Raw genomic sequence first — 19521 nt, forward strand, 5'->3', positions numbered from 1 at the left:
AACATTTAACAGTGTTTCCTGAAAACCCTCTCCTGTCTGATCATTTCCTGATAACATTTACATTTACAATAATGGATTACACAGCTTTGGGGAGTAGACTTTATCACAGTAGATGTCTTCCTGGAAGTGCTGTAAATAACCTTAAGAATATAATTCACCCACTGTTGTCATCTTCAATGCCTTTAGCAATTTGAAAGAAATTCACTCATAATCATCTCACAGATGTAATATTATCTACAGCTACCTTTAGTACCATTGATATTAATTTAGAGTCTTTTCCGCCAATTGATCTTAGTTAACTTCAATAATTACTTCCTCCAAACCATCAACGTGTCTTTTAGACCCCATTCCTACAAATCTGCTCAAAGAAGTCCTGCCATTAATTAATTCTTCGATCTTAAATATGATCAACCTATCTCTAATAATCGGCTATGTACCACAGGCCTTCAAGCTGGCTGTAGTTAAACCTTTACTCAAAAAACATCTCTAGACCCAGCAGTCTTAGCTAATTATAGGCCAATCTCCAACCTTCCTTTCATATCAAAAATCCTTGAAAGAGTAGTTGTCAAACAGCTAACAGATCATCTGCAGAGGAATGGTTTATTTGAAGAGTTTCAGTCAGGTTTCAGAGCTCATCACAGCACAGAAACAGCTTTAGTGAAGGTTACAAATGATCTTCTTATGGCCTCTGACAGTGGACTCATCTCTGTGCTTGTCCTGCTAGACCTTAGTGCAGCATTCGATACTGTTGACCATAATATCCTATTAGAGCGATTAGAACATGCTGTAGGTATTACAGGTACTGCACTGCAGTGGTTTGTATCATATCTATCTAATAGACGCCAGTTTGTTCATGTAAATGCCCATATGGAAAAGAAATAGAAAAAACTTATAAAAGACTTGCATCAGATGTGGCCTACTTCATATAGTGAATCATATAAGGCTTATATGATTTACTCATGAAAGTGGCCACTTTCATATATTGTTTTAGTAAGTATCCAAAACATACAAGTTTCATTTATATAATTTTTCTAGGGATCTTATATCTGTTTTCACTCTTGTATGCTTTTCACACAAGTTTCACACAAGACAGATACAAACTTTATAAGATTTATATACATCTTTTCCATATGGGTGGAGAGTCCTCTTCACACACTAAGGTTAATTATGGAGTTCCACAGGGTTCAGTGCTAGGACCAATTCTGTTTACATTATACATGCTTCCCTTAGGCAGCATCATTAGAAGACATAGCATACATTTTCACTGCTATGCAGATGACACCCAGCTCTATCTTGGAAGTAGTTTTTAGTTTGTTTTTAGTTTTAGCTATTTTAGGGGGATATCTGTGTGTGCAGGTGACTATTACTGTGCATAATTATTAGGCAACTTAACAAAAAACAAATATATACCCATTTCAATTATTTATTTTTACCAGTGAAACCAATATAACATCTCCACATTCACAAATATACATTTCTGACATTCAAAAACAAAACAAAAACAAATCAGCGACCAATATAGCCACCTTTCTTTGCAAGGACACTCAAAAGCCTGCCATCCATGGATTCTGTCAGTGTTTTGATCTGTTCACCATCAACATTGCGTGCAGCAGCAACCACAGCCTCCCAGACACTGTTCAGAGAGGTGTACTGTTTTCCCTCCTTGTAAATCTCACATTTGATGATGGACCACAGGTTCTCAATGGGGTTCAGATCAGGTGAACAAGGTGGCCATGTCATTAGTTTTTCTTCTTTTATACCCTTTCTTGCCAGCCACGCTGTGGAGTACTTGGACGCGTGTGATGGAGCATTGTCCTGCATGAAAATTGTGTTTTTCTTAAAGGATGCAGACTTCTTCCTGTACCACTGCTTGAAGAAGGTGTCTTCCAGAAACTGGCAGTAGGACTGGGAGTTGAGCTTGACTCCATCCTCAACCCGAAAAGGCCCCACAAGCTCATCTTTGATGATACCAGCCCAAACCAGTACTCCACCTCCACCTTGCTGGCGTCTGAGTCGGACTGGAGCTCTCTGCCCTTTACCAATCCAGCCACGGGCCCATCCATCTGGCCCATCAAGACTCGCTCTCATTTCATCAGTCCATAAAACCTTAGAAAAACCAGTCTTGAGATATTTCTTGGCCCAGTCTTGACGTTTCTGCTTGTGTGTCTTGTTCAGTGGTGGTCGTCTTTCAGCCTTTCTTACCTTGGCCATGTCTCTGAGTATTGCACACCTTGTGCTTTTGGGCACTCCAGTGATGTTGCAGCTCTGAAATATGGCCAAACTGGTGGCAAGTGGCATCTTGGCAGCTGCACGCTTGACTCTTCTCAGTTCATGGGCAGTTATTTTGCGCCTTGGTTTTTCCACACGCTTCTTGCGACCCTGTTGACTGTTTTGAATGAAACGCTTGATTGTTCGATGATCACGCTTCAGAAGCTTTGCAATTTTGAGACTGCTGCATCCCTCTGCAAGATATCTCACTATTTTTGATTTTTCTGAGCCTGTCAAGTCCTTCTTTTGACCCATTTTGCCAAAGGAAAGGACGTTGCCTAATAATTATGCACACCTGATATAGGGTGTTGATGTCATTAGACCACACCCCTTCTCATTACAGAGATGCACATCACCTAATATGCTTAATTGGTAGTAGGCTTTCGAGCCTATACAGCTTGGAGTAAGACAACGTGCATGAAGAGGATGATGTGGACAAAATACTCATTTGCCTAATAATTCTGCACTCCCTTGTATCTCTACTTTTAAGATTAGGCTTCAAGCCTTCCTTTTTGCTAAAGCATATAGTTAGGGCTGGATTAGGGGACCCTGAATCCTCCCTTAGTTACACTGCAATAGGTGTGGGATGCTGGGGGATTCCCATGATGCACTGAGTATTTCTATGTGTTCATAAACCTCTCTGCATTGAATCATTACATGTCTTTTATCCTGTCTTCCTTCCTTCACTCCAACCAGTCGTGGTGCTCACTTTTAAAATGTTCATGGCCACAGGAGCGGCGAGCTGGGAGTGGAGAATGTGATGAGCTGTGGAGTTAATGAAAGCAGCTTTCTTTTTATCACTTTCCACTGTAGTCTGACAAATGAACCTTTTAACTCCTAATTGATGCCTTTACAGAGGAAGCTTTCAGGAAACAAGCATTGTGAAGAAAATTAATTATTCATTACTTTAATTTATTCTTCTTCAAGCCTAAGCCTATACATCAATATTCTTTGTACTTCTCTGTTTCCCCTGAATTCTTTGACTTATATGTTTTCTGTGCAAAGTTTCCAAATATTTCTCCTACTGGCACCTGGGATCAGGTTGCAGGCTGTTAATTTATGGGTTGTTGTCATGTTTCCAAACTCAGCTTACCTTGTACACATAACAGTAATGTCAGTCTCTTCAGATCATTGGTACAAAAAAGGAAATGTAAGTAAAATCGATTTGCTAAACATATCGTTTAAACATAGAAAAATCCTCCGTCAACTTACATACAACTTTTGCTCCTCAGAGAGGTTCTGAAGAAAAATGTGGAAAAGAAGGAACATGTCAAATTAGTCTTGAAAAGATAACTCCTAATCTGCTGTTAATTCTGTGCTCAGCATGCTCCAAACAGCCATTGTTTCAACAAATGCAATGCTTTCATCTGAGTACTGGAGCTGAAGAAAGGCAGCGGCGCTACAAAGCCCAGTAAATCAGCTAAAGCACAGTGAGAATGTGGCAGAGGAGTGATTCCAGGCATTTGTCTTTGTTTTCTCCATAGACGCTTTTACCACCAGAATAAAGTGAACTAAAGTGGAACACAGCCCAGAAAAAGGGAAGTAAAGTAAATGGAACATTTCTTATTTTAACGTTCAGTGTCACTCAACACTGCTCAACATAAACTCAGTGTTGCTAAATTAAAAAAAGAAACTAATATGAAGATAAAAACATGGGCAAACATAAAATCAATGCACGTCACAAAATCAATAAACCAATGAGAGGGAGATGTACTCGGGGCCCAAACCATTAAGTGATTTATAGCATACTAAAAATGGGCCTATGAAGTAACCTGAGTAGTGGTGTGAAATGTTAGATTTCTTGGACATAGACAAACTCTGACTCCAGCACCATATTTTGACAGTACAGCTAATAGGACGTTGCTGTAGTCTAAGTTGATAAAGATTTCATTAAGATGAAAGGATTAACTAGTTCCTCAGCTCCGGTTTAATATAGGGATGTTTCAATTTTCAATACGTTTTTAAGTTCCTGCAGTGATGTGATTTTCAAAACCTGGACCCAAATCCAAAACACGATCAAGATTTCAAACTGTCTTAGTGTCACACAGTGGAAATTTGTATTTATCTTGTATATTGTTTTTATTCTGATTTTTAGTGTTTATTTATGAGTGTCGTTTTATTTGCATGGTTTTATTCTGTTTCTATTGCATGGTTTTTAGTGTTTTATGTGACATAGTTTTTAATCCACTGTGGACTGGCTACACATGGGACAAATTAGCTGATAGGGACCACCTGCTGAGGCATGGGTGTGTCCAGAGGTGGCCTATCAGCTGTGTAAGGTGACTGGACGGTGAATGCTAAATGGCCAGTGTGACACGGCGACCCAGTCCTGACCTCATGGAACGGCAACAGTAGGAGACAACGCGTGTGCTTGGCAGCAAGGTAGAGGTTTACCTCTCTACTGTTGTTTACTGGGTGCAGCTGGGTTGGGAGAGGGTCGCCATGGCCATGAGCCAGGGCCGCTTCTGGGACCATTGTTCTGGCCCCTATTTGTTATTTTACAGGACACCGACACAAGGGGAGCTGTGGCGGTGGTCGAATGATGGGTTCGGGTGCAGAACGCAAGCTGGGCAGGACTCTGCTCTAAGGAAGGAATTCCTGGCCTGCTGATGGACCCATAATGAACATGTGGCATAATTATAGCAGGGTTTTTTTGTGAATGTAGAAAATGGTAGTTTTACGGGTTTTAGAATTTTTTTTTATTTAGTTTTAGTAGATTTTATTACGTACATTTTAAGGGTGTTTTTATTTGTGCTCCCTGGCCTAGTAATAAACTGTTTATGATCAGACCTGCTTCATCTCTGTGCCCTGGGTATCTGACTTGCTTGCTACCCCTTGTATTTTAAAGAATCTTTCTGTTTAGCAGGACATTCTGGTGTGACTGCTTTAGCCCCCCTATGTGTTACATTAGCATTTCAGACAAAGCAATAAGAAATCCATACATCTATTCTCTTCCACTCGTGCTTATCGGGGTCGCAGGATGGCTGGAGTCTATCCCAGCTATCATAGGGCAAGACACCCTGGACAGGTCGCCAAGGTTACAGGACTAACACAAAGAGACACAATCATTTTCACTCGCATTCACTCCTATGGGCAATTTAGTCACCAATTAACCTAACCCCACTAACTGCATGTCTTCAGATTGGGGAGCTGCAGTACCTGAAGAGAACCCGTGCACGTGGGGAGAACATGCAAACTCCACTCAGAACAACCCCGGGTGGTGGAGTTGAACAGTTTGACCAGTCAGCGTTTCCTGTATCCTTCAAGTAGTATGGAGTCCACTTTGTAAGAAGCAATAAAGTCAGAAAAAAATCAAACTTAAAATAATAATTTTACCATTTCAAACGTTGAAGTGCAAGTAGATTAGAAGGATCACACAGGAAAGGCTCGGTGAGATAGTGAGTAAATCTCTGGGGTTCTCTGGCTTGCTTGTGACCTTCTTTTATTTAAATAGTGTAGAATCCACAGTATTTCATAAGGTAAAGGCTTTTGTATCTAAGTATTCATGGATTAAACCCAACATGCTGAATGGTTCGACGAAAGCCGTCATGTTTAAGGAGCTCTGGTTAATTGTGGATGATGAGGAAGTTGTTTACATAAAGGATGCTTCTGACATGCCAGTGTTAAAGACCGTCCACGAGCACGTTTCAAGTATTAACACAGTTTTGATGTTTTTCATGCTGAAAAAGGTAGAAGCGCTGACATTTGCTTTGTTGCTGTGAAACAAAATCCAAAGAGAAGAAAAAGTTTGATGACTCACCACTTGAAAAGACAGAGTGAAAAAATTAACATCTCTCTTCTGCACTGTTAGATAATTAAATTGCCCTATAGTGCTCCTTTGGAGCTTAATAGTTTAAAAAGTAAACAGCTCATTGGTAGGCTTTGCATGCATATCTCCTTAACCAAATTAGTATGGAAATGCTAAAACATGGTTAATGAAGCCACCTTAGAAACCCCCTCGAATACATCTTCAATTTAATGGATTTAGCAGAGTGATACATGTATGCACAAATATACATGTATCAATTATAGAATATCTTATAGAAAATGCCATAATTACTGCAGTCAGGGTGTTTTCTATTAGCCGCTAATCCAAATTGAACAGAATTTGGTTGAAGTGGAGAGGATTCAGTGCCAACACATTGGGGGAAGAAGACGGATCAGTCATCCATTATTGTTATAGGTGCATTAGAGTTGTAACTTGTGGTGTTCGAACAAGTTAAGCAAAATTTGACTGGAGTTCAATAACATTAATTACCAGAAAGCACAATTTCTAATCAGTGAGAGCAGCCAATCTGCTCCACTTACTAAAATAGTTTTCAAAGAAAAAGCTCAGTCAGTCAAAGAAATCATGTAGCACATGCTTTTACAACACTAAATGTGTCTCTGCATCATATAATCCTTCAGTGAGACTTTTTCTTGGTATTTTTGGTCACAGTTATACATCTTCAAGGGACTTTTTGTTGAAGGGGGAAAAAAAGCCCCATACTCTGGCAGAAGACCTGAGGCTGTTTGCACTGCTTTGTAAACGTCTGTAATATATTTCTTGATTTACAGAATACAGCTTTCGAAGAAACTGCATTCAGCCACATGATAAAGCATATTTTTAGCTCTGTAATATTTGAGCAGTGTCATGCAGGTCATTCATAAGGAAATGCTAATGTCCCCATCACATGCAGGAGTGGATCTGATAAGGAACAATCGGATAAAAACAACATGCAAAAAAGCAAAATAAAATAAATAGAAATGTAAATACAAGTGAACAAAGTTAAATAATCATATACAGAAAAAAATGTGACCTTCCTGGAATAGACCTCGAATCGATATGCTTGCTTCTTTGTACTCATATTTACCTGCATGCATGCTGGGACATGTGCAAGGAGGGAAAAAATAACCCAAAAAACAAATACAATCAATCATTATTTAAATTGGCAGAATTTTAGATTTAGTCACCAATGCAAGCCGACAAAGGTGATGTCTGTTCTACAAAACCATATACTTTAATTGGGATGTCGAATGACTCAATGGGCTGCTGTTTATTTTTTATGCAGTACACCACCATCAAAGGGACAAAAAAGAACAGAGATTTTATTTATTGCACTGTCATTTCTCCACATTGGTATTGCCAAGGACAGTCTGTTTCCTCTTCCTGATTACCGTGTACAAAAAACTAAACCACGGGATGAGGTTTTGCATTTTGGTGTATTTTCCCAGTAGAAAGCCGCTTCATTGGCGTTTCAATTATCCTGTATTCTGTGATATTTTTGTCGCTTTTTGTATCTGATCTACATCAGTTCATGGTGAACTTGTTTTCAAACACAAAAATAAAATAACTAATTAATAAGTGCTGCACTTTAATGCAGCCAGGCTCTCAGGTAATCTGTATTGCTCTTGAGTAGCTACTCTTGCTATTCCCTGCTGTAATCCCTGCTGCACGTATTGGCTTGATTTACTGTTCTGTTTTGCATTTGCCTGAGACCAGGTTTGAAAGGAAATGAGTTGACAGTTCTGTCTAATATCAATCTATTCTGTCTTTTTTGGGGGAAATAACTTCTTTAAATGTGCATGTTTCACCTGTTCTTTCACTTATTTTAATTTATATACACCTTGAATTTACATAAAGAATGTGTTTGTTGATAATGATATTGATTTTTCTCTACAGTAATTTTTAATATTTATTTGAGAACACTGTACAAATAATGGCCATAAAACAAAATAATTGACTACAAACTAAACAAGACTTCTGCCTGTCTCTGAAACCTTTTGCACATTCAGAACACGACTGTAGAGAATCCTGTACACTTAAACTATGTTATCAAGCCTGACTGAAAACCAGCACATCTGCAACATTTCCTTATGATTGCAAGCAAAAAGCCACTTTAGGCATGGATAAAAAGGCTGTATGAATGTGTTTGTGATTGGGTGAATGAGATGTGTGTGTGTGTGTGTGTGTGTGTGTGTGTGTGTGTGTGTGTGTGTGTGTGTGTGTGTGAGAAGGATGGTTAAGGACGATAAAGTGTACCAGTACAGATTTAGTCATAGTATAAACTCATAGTTTGTTTTCATATTTATTCTGGATTAGAAATGACCAGTGGTTGAAGAGTAAAGCCTTTTTCTGTTGGAGGGATTCCTCACTGTATTAAAAGCTGTGTTCTAAATATTGATCGTCATGACTTAAAGCACAACATTTAATTTCTTGATTGAACTTCAATATCAGTTAAGCTCTAACCATTTCATTGTAATCACTAACAGCATACTGTATCAATAGAGGAGAAAACACTGCCATTAATTATTGACATTGAATCAGAAGATTTGCAGATGTACAGGGTGGATCAAAGTCTGATGGTACTTTTCTGTGTTCATAATTCCATCGATTTTTAACAGGATCTACAACGCCACCGGATGAAATGCAGTTCCAAGCCTGTCAAGGCCTGATACTCAGAACTATGAACCCTGAATTCTTGCCACATGATCTCTTTCATTTTTTTATCAACAACCCTTCAAATTAAAAACAAGAACAAGATCTGAAAGTCTACTAAACTTTGGATGCTTATCTGTATTTTGTGTCAGGATGGATGACAACCCCCAGTCACTGTGCCTAAAACAGCATGACCGCAGTTTCAAGCAATGTGTGCATGGCATCACATGAGAAGCTTGAATACATTCCACAGACATCCAAATCCTTAACCACTTAATCATATCAGCGTTGTGGTTAGGGCTGCAGGCGAGCTCAGTGGTCCTAAAGGTACCCCACTGGACTGACCATCTCAGGTCCTTTAATGCATATTTTTACTGCAAAAAATTTTTTTTTTTTAAAAATTCCTCCATGTTATTTCTTTTGTTACTTTTCTTAATGTGTACATTCTGTATTGGTTTTTAGTTTTGTACATTGTGTACTGGCTTTTGAAAAAGTTTGTTGATCTTGTTTTTGAAAAGTCCCATATGAATAAATATGGTCTGCTTGCTTCCATCTGTAGGTACTGTTTCAAAAGAAGATCAGTTTCTTTGTTTTCAAACAAGAACGGCTTCTGTAGGAGGTACCAATCAAATCACGTCTCTATATAAACCCATGTAATTATCGCTGCCTTCATGTCTTGAAGCATTTCCATGGGTAGCAACACTTCTCTCAGCTATTTTTGCAATCTAAAGTGGAAAAGCAATAAAATAACAGAAAATGGAAAATCCTAAAGTATAAAACAACTTGTACAATATATGCAGTAGATTAAAAGATTGAACCTCAAGTTAGACAAATCGCAGATCAAACTAAAAGCCCACAGAAACATGCATTTAGTATTTTGTTTGCTTCTTTTGCTTCAGTAACATAGCTGCAGTGCAGGTCTGTTCCTACAGGAGAGAGGAGGTGTATGTGCACTGATTTGGACTCTAAACCCCCTCCCAGAAGGATACAGTATGCACTTGCATTGACTTGAAGTGTAACCCAACAACAGCACTAAAAATCATTCAGAAGTTGCATTGAAATATCAACTTCATTTCATTATCACAGCACTGCTGACCTACATCAAGTCACATCTACAGTAAGCACTGAAAGATGGAGCTTCTCACATACACGATCTTCATCAGCATGTGGGAAGCTCAGTGCTGCTGGCTGCTGCTGCCACCAGCCCGCTGTGAGCGAGAGCAGGCTGGAAATCGCTGAAAGTGGCTGCGTGTCGTGTCAACACTGTCAGAGCTAAAGAGGGAGTTCCTTATCCCTCCTCTCTCTCCCTCGCTCTCTCTTCCTTCCCCTCTCTCTCTCTTCTTCTCCTTCTCTCTTTCTCTCTCGCTCGCTCCCTCTCTCTCACAGCTCAGCATCTCCACTCTCACGTTGCGTAAACCCACCGATCTGATGCTCCACAGAGGCACCATCCAGTCCATCTGAGGTGGAAAAGATTTGAATCACAGATACCGCTAGAGGTGAGTCATTTTTGAATCTCTGTCTTCCCCACTTTTTATGTATTTCCAGCACAGCTCAAAAGGCATCCTGTGTTTTAATTATCTCTTTTATCAAAGCCAACGCAGATACATAATTAGATGATATTACGGGATGACCAGAACCTATGATTTTATCACTGTCACTAATTTATTATTATTATTATTATTGTTATCCTCTCAGATATCTGTATGATGTTTGTGTGAAATCTGTGTTACAAAGTGAAGTGAATCTACTGAAAATCAGTGTAGATGTTGCAGCAGCATGATAAACGTCATATTTGGACAAGATTTATTTGTTTATTTCTTTATTGTCAGACTTGACCAGCAGCTTCATCCAAATCCATAAATCGCACTGCATTATATTCTAAACTTGTACGTCATCAGCAAGTCTGCAGCCCCCTAGTACACACTTTGCTGATTTTAAACTCTGCAGCTCAGTAAACACACTGTACAGCAAAGTTGTCACATAAGCTTCTGCCTCAAAGCTGTGCAGCGACACCTGCACTCAGTCATGAAAGAAGCTGGCAGGAATTTTATCCTGCATTAACTTTGTCTGTGGGAACTGAAGCTGGGTGGTAATATGGGGTGGCTGTAGCTTAGGTGGCAGAGCAGGTCAGCCACTAATCAGAAGGTCGGTGGTTCGATCCCAGGCTGCCTCCTGGCTGCATGCCAAATATCCTTGGGCAAGATACTAACCCCGTGTTTGCCTACTGGTGGTGGTCAGAGGGCCCGGTGGCGCCAGTGTCCGGCAGCCTCGCCTCTGTCAGTGCGCCCCAGGGCAGCTGTGGCTACAATGTAGCTGCCATCACCAGTGTGTGAATGTGTGTGTGAATGGGTGAATGACTGAATGTAGTGTGAAGCGCTTTGGGGTCCTTAGGGACTAGAAAAGCGCTATACAAATGCAGGCCATATGCATTGATTTCTTTTGCTTTTGTTATGATTTGTGCAGGAAATGAAATGTGCAGCATTGATTTTACACCAGTGTTAGAGCCTGAGTCAGATAAGGTCTCTCTTTATGCTGCTGGAACTACTTCCTATGGAAACACAAAGCCAGATGCTGCTTAGTCCAATGGCACACTGCCAGATGTTCAGTTGCTGCAACGCTTAAGTTCCTGCATCCATGCATTGATCACAGTGTCACATAACTCGCTGCCAGGAAAAGCTGTAAGGAAGTTTCATTTCAGCATGCTGCTGCCCAGCTGCTGGCAGTTTATGTATGTGTTATGTCAGCCTTGTGTGTCACTTAATTAGAGCAGAAAAAAGCAACACTCAGTAAAAGCTGATTCATTAAAATTAAGAAAACATAACAGATTTCCACCTTCATTTTGAAAGAGATGTCCTGATTTCTTTGGTCTAATTGTCACTGTAATAACTGTCTGGAAGAAATATGATTTTCTCACTGAGCTTAGTCACCACAGGGGTAAAGCAGCGTCTCTCTGTGTGAGACGACGAGCTGCCTTTTCATTGACTGACCCAGCTGCAGCTTCTGATAAATACATCTCCTGCTGGGGGAACAAAAACACGCGTCCGTGCACAACTATTATTTGGTTTGCATTATGCCCCGTTCATCTCTTCTACATGGGTTTCTTTGGCATCTGTGAATCTATGACGAGTAACTGCGTTGAAGCTCATGTAACTAGGGACTCAAAAGCCTCCGCTGGCAAATAGCCGCGTGGTTATTACTTGTACGAAGACACAGATAGCCCTTTCAGGCAGGGCTGAGTGATTCAGTTTGATGATTTACAGAATTTAATTTATTTAAATTACTTATCCATCAAAGATTGTGATGGGCCGTTCACGTCAAGGTTTCGTTAGAAGTCTCAGGTCTGCTGTCTGCCAATAGAGGGGATTCATGCATTAATGTGATAAAGTACGTTAGTTTGTTAGGAATTATTAGCCATAACCAAATAGTCTGTAAAACATTTCCCAGCTGTAAGCAAATATAGTCCAATGGTATAAAAGTCTATATCTCTATATAGTTACTGTGCAGCTTCAGTCACCGGTAGAAATTATTTTTGTAGTCACTGCCAGATTTCTTGTGTTGCTATATTCGTTTAAATATATAGCAACAAATATAGCTATTATTTTACTGATAAGTTCCTCTTTCAGTAGAACTGAGGACTGTATTATACAAATGAACAGAATTTATAGACATCTTGTTGGCTGTAAATATGTAAAGGTAAATAGAAATTTTTATTTTCCAGAGTTTCATGTGCTTGAAGGATTTTTCAAAAACATTTCTCTAAAGATCAGAAACATCTGTACTTTATGGAATTAAATAATTATTTTATGCCTTTCATTTAATGCTGTGACTGTCCTTTTCAGCCGTGGCCATTAGTAGTGTTTACACGATGCTGACAGGTTTTTAAGCACTGGGAAAAGAAAATGTAAAATAAGGCAGAAATGAGCCCAGAAAAGGAGGCTGGAGGAAGAGGTAACCCAGCAATTTCCTCAGCAGCCTGTCTCTGTATTTCACCGTGCCGCACCCCTGTCAAAAAGACTGAGCGTGATCCTATCAGTCATGATAAAAAGGTTTCATGTACGTTGAGTCTTTGCTAAAGTCTACTGTGTAGTATCAAGGACACAATGCAAAGTCATAACAGTATTGATATGTGGTATAACAGATATTCTAGTCAGCTATCTTGACACATAATTTAAATAATCTTTTAAGTGTTTCTTTTGCTGCTCACAAGTAGTTAATTAGCAAAAGATTTGAAGCAGTTACAAGGCAGGCAGGGTTAGGGTATGACTTGAATGGTGATGGTGCTGTTATTTTTGGGGGATTTGTCTGAGAGGGAAAAAAGAAAAAGAAACTAACAGTATGTTTGTGATAATGTAGCCATGGAAACCTTTGAAGAGGCTCCTGACCATAGTGAATTTGCTATCATCCACCCCACTGCGATTGGACACGGTCACATCATGAGATCAGATGCAGATTGAGATTGTCAGTGTTTTGCTCGATTAGTCGGGGATCAGAGCGAGAGGAGCTCCACCGCCGGCGGCATCTCGGGCTCTGTTTCACCGTGAGCTGTCTGAGCCCCGTGTTCTGCCTGACGGTCCTTTCAGTCAACATAGCAATCAGACAGCCTGAAATTTGACACGTTCATATACATGTTGCATATACCATAAGGGAAAAGACTCTGTACCTTATAATGATTAAGGTACAGAAAATAAAAGCACATATTCTTGATATTTTTACTTAAAGGAAACATGAAGCTTCATTTGTATTACTCACATGCTCATAATTGTGTTTTTGAGCAAGGCCAGACAGGCATTGAGCAAAAGCAGCAATAAAACAGTGTGGAGGAAAAACATGCGCCTCTACTGATTGTTTCTTTAACACTGACAAATACAAAACAAGGCGTGTGTTAAAATTCAGCCCGCACGGCGCATATATGCATATGAAATGAAATCCACATTGTACAGCTTTAAGTGCACCAAACGCTCATTAACTAAATCTATAAAAAACATTATGTGATGTTGTAATTGTGCTTGTGTGGTATGGACAGTGGTTTCCTGCTTCATGGCATATGAGTCATACTTATGATCTTTCTTCAGGCTGCTCCCTTATTCACACGAGGCCACCACAGCAGGTAGCTCCACATATTTGAACAGGCACATTTTTATGCCAGATGCCCTTCCTGACACAACCTCAAAGGAATTTGTGTGTCCTCCCAAGATCAAATCACTGAGCTTTTGCTTGTCCTGTGTCATGTCAGAGCTATCAAGCTAATAAGCCACTTTAAACATTTGCTTTCTTGATCATAAAGTACATTTTTAGAGCATTGACAGCGGGGACAAAAACCAAGCAAACAGGGATGTCTCATGTAAGGCCAAGCATTGAAATATAATAGGAACACTGCTGCTTAGATACTGATGTGCGAAATGAATTTGCTGGCCTGGAGTTTGTTTAGGTGTTTACTTATTATCACAATTAATCAGAATTTTAAAAAAGTAAAACAATGAAAAGCAATTCTCCATTAAGCAGAAGTGTATCGAGTGAGACTCCCAATTAGCCGAACCTGATTGACCATTTACCTTGGACAAGACTAACCTCAAAAATTCTGACACAATATCATCAATCAAAAGCTTTCAAAACACTCCCTCTAAAAGGAAAAACTGGCAAATTGTTGGAAATTGGAAAAGGGAAAAACAAGAACTACGTCGCAGATGCTGAGACGAACACACAGAGCGCCTAACAGAAAAACAGTTACAGGATGAGGAGCTCTGAAAGCTGAATCCTTGTGCTTTTGTTATTAAAATGTGTGTACTAAAGGTATTCACAGCCAAATATACTTGGCCGATAAAAAGAAACGAATAATTATTTTTATTTTAAAGGACTTTTGAAAAAATTGTTAGAAAAACTGGAAATATCAATAAATACACACACACTGACAGCCAAGTGAATGATTTAGGTGCAACCATCTTTCTTATGTCACCTAAATCACACCTACAGGAATGAACCAACAGGCCTTGTTGATTCGTTCCTTTGAGGACACTGATTGGTCCAATGTGACTGAAATATGGAAAAATGGATGTGACGGTAAGCTCACAAGAATCTAGCTGCCTTGAATGCTCAGACACTTAAATTTTTTCTATTCTAAAAGTCAGCATGGGTGGATCTTTAAAGGTTACATGCACAATGCATGCATTTTGACGAATATGCCAAATGATGAAAATGGTGTCCCCATCTTCTTGGTTGCTAAGGTGAATATAGCACTCGTCGATCTCACCGATATTTATGACTTTGTTTGCTGCACAAACTGCTATAATCTTTCTGGTCATTTCTTCATATAAGTCAGGGTAACATTTATTTATTTATTTTGCTTCAACCATATTTTTCACGCCTTTCCTCTCCGTGTGTCTTGGGAGAAGATGAAATGCCAGCAACCTCTGCAAACGGTGGAGAGTCACAGGTGTTTGTGCGTCTGTCATTACCGCATGCATGCGATTAGATTTAATTACATTTGTGCCAGTGCGTATAATTGTTGTTGTCTTGCTCTTTGAAAGGATAACGTTAGGTACCTGAAAGTACATAAGCTGCCACTTGAAGACGGTTGTTTTGTATTTTGATGTTATCTCCCAGATGAATACTGAAATAATTTTCTTACCAAACTATACAACAGGGGTTTAGTAGCTGTTCTTGTATTTCGCTTTTGGCATTCAGTTCACAATAATAATAAATCTGTTAGCTGTAATATTCATTCATTTGCGGTTATTTATGGATTTTTGCTCTGGTTATCAGGTATATTTGGAAATTTGTATGTTTTTCCATGATTATATGATCCTTTTACATTGGAAAAGATGATTAAGCAATTTTTTGCCTAATCAGTTGATTACTGAAAACTCAAAACACTGATGATAGTGTGCATTCTTGGTGAGGCTGTGAAGTCAGACAATCATTAGCTGTCAGCGAAGGCGTTTCATGATGTCTCTCTTGATGCCACAATCAAGGCACCAAGGACTCTTTGTCAATCAATCAATAACCGACCTCCCCCTGGCACTATTACCACAGAGTGTTGGTTTGGGACCAAAATGGGCCAGGAGAGAAATACAGAGCCCGAATGAGGAGAACAAAGAGGCAGAGACAAAGACAGAGAGCCCACGATCGGAGGAGCTGAAGGCGAATGTGGGTATTGTAAGTGTGTGAACACACGCTCACAGAAATGACAGCTACATTTTGAGTCAACACCAGAAATTATGAATGAGAGCCAGTGAGGGATCGACTTGTAGTAGAGCACGGGGTGTTTAGGTACAGAATTGGGCACTGATGATACCTGAAAGTGTGGTTTACACAGCACAATGGCTTACATAGAATAGAATAGAATAGAATAGAATAGAATAGAATAGAATAGCCTTTATTGTCATTGTACAGAGTACAACGAAATTGGAGTGCCACTCCCTTGGTGCAAGTTTCAATAATAAATATAAATGTAAAATATAAAAAGTACAAAAAAAACAATCGTAAGTACTCAAACAATAGTATGTACAATATATACAGGATAGCAGCATTAATATGATGACAGTATGAATAGCAGCATAATATAATGACAGTGACGGTATGGAATAGGTTCAATTGTTTTTGTGCTTATTTACTACGGTGATAGCTCTGGGAAAGAAGCTATCCCTGAATCTGTTTGTCCTGGTTTTATGTGACCTGTACCGTCGGCCTGACGGTAATAGTTCAAACAGTTGGTTGCTGGGGTGAGAGTGGTCCTTGATGATATTGCCAGCTCTGCTGAGGTACCGAGAGTTTGCAGTGACCTCCAGGCTGGGCAGAGAGCAGCCAGTGATCTTCTGGGCTGTGTTGATGACCCTTTGCAGTACTTTCCTGTCTGCAGCTGAGCACCCTGCATACCATGTTGTTATGCTGTACGTTAGGATGCTCTCTATGGTGGCTCTGTAAAATGTCACCAGCAGCCTGTCCTCCAGGTTGTTCCTCCTGAGCACTCTCAGAAAGTGGAGACACTGCTGGGCCTTTTTAACCACCGCTGTAGTATTTGCAGTCCAGGAGAGGTCATCAGATATCTGCATGCCCAGAAACCTCATGGAGTGTACCCTCTCCACACAGCTCCCGTGAATGTAAAGTGGGGCCGGGTCTGCTCTACATCTTTACATCTGCACGTTGCTGTCTGCCTCAAACATTGCATCCTCAGACTGCAACACAAGTCACTTCAGATAAGCAGGAAACATAATATCTAAACACTCTAATGCAGGCTGCACAGGTGCCAGCAACCTGCACACATTTTCATAAGATAATTTTTTTGTGGGTGTTAAATGAAAGCTCCTCTGGGCTTTTTGTTTCTCTCTCTTTTTTTCTCCTCTTATTAATGAGTCACTCTCGCCTGTGCCACTGACTCATCAGCAAACCCCAAATTGTTCGCTCTTAGACTTTCAAGTTTGTGGTTTTCATGAAATACTGAGAGGCCTCTCCTGTGCCTCTGCTAATGTGATGCGACTTCTAGGAGAAGACATTCAGGAAACAGGATTATTTGTTTTTGTTTTCTGCTTTTATGAAAGAGAATTTAAAAAAGCAACCTCACTGAAGCCATGTGAAAATGAAGTGATCTAAAAATATCACTGCAGGGGAGTGATGTACTGAGGCCTTGCACGTAGTCATAACACCTGCACCTGCATTTCTGTATGATGGAGGTGATGCCTCATCCTATAGCGAGTCCAAACTAAAATCAGAATGAGAATGCTTTAATAATCCTGAAGGAAATTATGTACAATGATCTAAAACTTGCCTCTAACAATAAAAAGAGTACAGGGCGATAGGTTCCAGTCATTGATTTCATTCAAAAGGACACTTTATAAAACAGGCAGCAGGTTAAATTTGTTGTGTGAATCAGATTTAAAAATAAAAAATACCAGTTCTTGTAAAAGAAAACTATAAACATCTATAAACATGCAACATTCATACAGTGAAGGATTTTTTTTTTTTTTTACATAAAACATTTTTTTTATTTGATTCCCAGCTGAATTTGTAAGTTTATTCTCTTAGAAAGAAATCAACAGTGTCTCAGTGTTCATGGTAGTCTCATTTTACTCAAAATATTTTTATTGAGCGATTGTGGATGCAGTTTATGAAAAAAAAGAAAAGAAAAGGGAAACAAAAAACTTGTTACATTGAATACAAAACAGAACTTCTCATGTTAGAACATATGTAAAGAAAAAAGAAAACAAACAAACAACAAACAACAACCCAGGAGGGGCGACTGATACTAACAAGCCCTTTCCTTACAAACCACACAGAAGTTAGCTTCGACACCACTGAGCTTCACATTCTCATTAACACAGACACACATCGGAGTGCTGTGGAATAAGCACAGTTAGTCATCCTTAAATTAAAAGTTAGAGAAGTTTATCAGAAAAAGACCCCAGATTTGATCAAATGTGCCCTTTTGGTTCTGGATGGAGCAGTGGATCTTTCCAAGACTGGGACACGACATGAGATCAGCAAAGCACTGAACATGGTAGTCTCATTTTAATAGAGAGACGTAATATCAACCAAACATCTGGGAAAAAACACAGTACTCAGCAAAACACGACTTAGTACTTTAGTCAGATGTTTCTCTTCCTCTTCTCTTCCTCTCCTCAAATCATTTAGGTTTCTAGGCTGCTGCTAAGAAGTCGAAGCATGAGGTAGGCCACGTCACGCTATGACCTTAACATGGGGGGCTGTAGAGACTGCTCACTTTTGGAGACCACCAGAAGTGTGTACTAGTGGACATGGACTTTTTGACATTTTCATATTAGCTTCCTTTTTCAGAAGCTGGGCTGACAACAAAAGAACATAGTATCAAGTCTCACTCATGCTGGCCACTGCTGTTGATGTACTAAAGACTAAAGATATCTGAAATGTTTCACTGGGCTCCTTAATAACACTTTAACAACCATAGCCCATGAGTCTTGTTTCCGACACATACATATTCACTTATGGCCGCATTTATTTTCTTCTTTTAATTCTTTCCCCCATGAAATAGAAAATGTCACATGGCAAAATCTTGATTTTATGAACATGGCAATGATTCCCGGGAGCTTCGATGTTGAGATCTGAATTCAACATAACAAGCATGGCTGCAACACAAAATACTACTGAAATGATGTGACGCAGATAATCAACAGAATCTCAAACACCTGTCATCGAGAGCTGAGGCAGTTTTCTCAAGTATTTCGTTGAGGTTTTTGTAGTTGTAGAAGTTACAGGTGGGATATTGTACACATGTTTACATTTTATGAAACTCACTTGGGTCATGCCTGAAAGAAGCTTTGTGGTACTGAGGTCAGTTTTATCTTTGTGTTCTGCAGTCAACCCATTGTGGCTGATAGTTTATTGATTATTGTGACATTTTCTAAATAATTCCAACATAAATTATATTTTTCCATCACAGCGATTGCATCTCATCAATAATCAGCTTAAGATAGCTGTCGTTTGAATTACTGCTTGAAAAACTGAACTGCAAGTCCTGACGTTATTCGGTCAGCCCATTCTCCTCGTTTTCCCCTGTCAGGTTGCAGCAGCAGGCGTGACTGCTATCTGGAGCATGTTTATATGTGGATTCTGAAAGTACAGAGTACATGACTTTGTCTCCAGTGTCTTTCTTGTTAAGCTGTTTGGTTAAAGTTCATATATTACTGCTAACTAGTGCTAGTTGCAGACTAATGAAATAACTGAGAGCAAGCCATATCATTAATCAGATAATTCATTAAGATTCTACAAAAGTCATCAGCACTGCACCACAATTACGATGCAGCGCTTCATTTCAGTGATTTGAGTTAGTCTAGGTAAGGCCCAGCAGGTCACATGTTTTCCCAACA

The 19521-nt window shown here is 39.5% G+C and overlaps 1 protein-coding gene across 1 annotated transcript in view; it reads left to right on the top strand.

Annotated features, from left to right (window-relative positions):
• Window positions 1-9979: 9979 nt before the first annotated feature.
• The window catches only part of mc5ra (melanocortin 5a receptor), a 39968-nt gene continuing 30426 nt past the window's right edge, over window positions 9980-19521 (top strand). The window contains exon 1 of the mRNA XM_082552602.1: window positions 9980-10182. The gene's annotated coding sequence lies outside the window, so the exon portion shown is untranslated. The remainder of the gene's footprint in view (window positions 10183-19521) is intronic.

Source organism: Aulonocara stuartgranti (genome assembly GCF_965226115.1).
Source record: "Aulonocara stuartgranti genome assembly, chromosome: 11".
NCBI classification, from domain to species: domain Eukaryota; kingdom Metazoa; phylum Chordata; class Actinopteri; order Cichliformes; family Cichlidae; genus Aulonocara; species Aulonocara stuartgranti.